The sequence below is a fragment of the Nanorana parkeri genome, unplaced genomic scaffold (genome assembly GCF_000935625.1).
Source record: "Nanorana parkeri isolate BGI_ZX_2015 unplaced genomic scaffold, ASM93562v1 scaffold1737, whole genome shotgun sequence".
NCBI classification, from domain to species: domain Eukaryota; kingdom Metazoa; phylum Chordata; class Amphibia; order Anura; family Dicroglossidae; genus Nanorana; species Nanorana parkeri.
Window position 1 is genome coordinate 205,614 of NW_017308005.1, and position 1,770 is coordinate 207,383.

Consider the following 1,770-nt stretch of genomic DNA (forward strand, 5'->3'; position numbering starts at 1 on the left):
GGATATATTAGGCAGGAAGTGAACATTTTGTCGCTGAAGTTGATGTGTTGGAAGCAGATATAATGGACAAGTGTGAGGATTTGAGGGACTTTGACAAGGACCAAATTATGATGTGTAGACGATTGGGTCAGAGTAACTCCAAAACTGCAGCTCTTGTGGGATGTTCCCGGTCTGCAGTGGTCAGGAACTACCAAAAGTGGTCCAACGGAGGAAAACGGTGACAGGGTCATAGGTTTCCAAGGCTCATTGATGGACGGGGGGAAGGGAAGTCTGGCCCGTGTAGTCCGATCCAATAGAAGATATACTGGAGATCAAATTTCTGGTAAAGTGAATGCTGGTTCTGATAGAAAGGAGTCTGAACATACAGAGCATCGCAGGTTGTTGTGTATGGGGCTGTGTAGCTACAGACCGGTCAGGGGGCCCATGCTGACCGTGTTCACCCCCAAAAGCACCTACAATGGACACGTGAGCATCAGAACTGAACCCGGAGCGATGGAAGAATGTGTTCTGGTCTGATGAATCACATTTCTTTTACATCATGTGGATGGCCGGGTGTACATGTGTGTCACTTACCTGGGGAAGAGATGGCACCAGGATGCGCTATGGAAAGAAAGCAAGCCGGCGGAGGCAGTGAGATATTTCGGGCAATGTCCTGGCAGGAAAACCTGGGGTCCTGCCATTCATGTGGATGTGACTCTGACACGTACCACCGAACTAAACATTGTTCCTGACCAAGTACACCCCTTCCTGGACACGTTATTTCCTGATGGCAGTGGCCTCTTTCACCAGGGTAATGCGCCCTCCCACACTGCAAACATGGTTCAGGAATGGTTTGAGGAACACAGCAATGAGTTTGAGGTGATGACTTGGCCTCTAAGTTCTCCAGATCTCAGTCCAATCGATCATCTGTGGGATGTGCTGGAGAAACCAGTCCGGTCCATGGAGGCCGATCACCTCACAACTTACAGGACTTGGGATCTGCTACTGATGGCTTGGTGCCAGATATCACAGTATACCGTCGGAGGTCTAGTGGAGTCCTGCCTGGATGTGTCAGATACATGAAGAGACTGCTCAGATATATGAAGAGACTGGCAGAGACTGCTCACATGTCTTATATTCTTGAATAGGACCTTGTTGAAGATTCACTTGTAGAAAATCATCGCCGTGGTCTTGGTGGTGCTCTGTAAGATGAGGAAATCACAAGTTCTTCATTGTTGTTGAACATTCTGCCTGTAGATGATGAATCCTTATGGTGACCACGGACGGCTGATCTAAACCCTTGACTCGCACAGTCCTGACTTCTCCAGCGTCCTCCTGGTTACCCCGCACACAGCAGATACAATAGGTTGTGCGTCTTGTTGATGCATCTTAATGTGAGTGTGTACAGTGGGCTGTGCCCGTCATCCGCTGACATTTCAGCACACAAAGCTGCTTCTTATGCGTGATATACCGCAGAGGAGATGATTAACCTCGGCTCACCTCCGGGGACAATTAGCCATCCGCTGAATGCCGGTGACATTTCACTACACGGGAAGGTGACGCGGCTCAGGATGAGCCATTGGCCGGGTCTGACTTCTCATCCGTCTACAACAGATTTCAGACCATCTACTGGATGGGATAGGTGGTCAGGTTTTTTTTGTACTAATCATTGCCAAAAGACAAATGTATACAATGTATAAAAGCCGTGCAACTGGGAGTTCTTCTACATAGAATTGTGGGTACAAAACAATAGCTGGATTATAAGCGGGATTTAAAGACAAACTTTAGGGG

At 48.2% G+C, this 1,770-nt stretch overlaps 1 protein-coding gene across 1 annotated transcript in view; it reads left to right on the forward strand.

Moving 5' to 3' along the window:
* LOC108799480 (protein unc-13 homolog B-like) overlaps nt 1-1,770 on the forward strand; it is a gene marked incomplete at its 5' end in the record, with an annotated part of 285,160 nt that overhangs the window by 196,242 nt on the left and 87,148 nt on the right. The gene's annotated exons all lie outside the window — the stretch shown is intronic.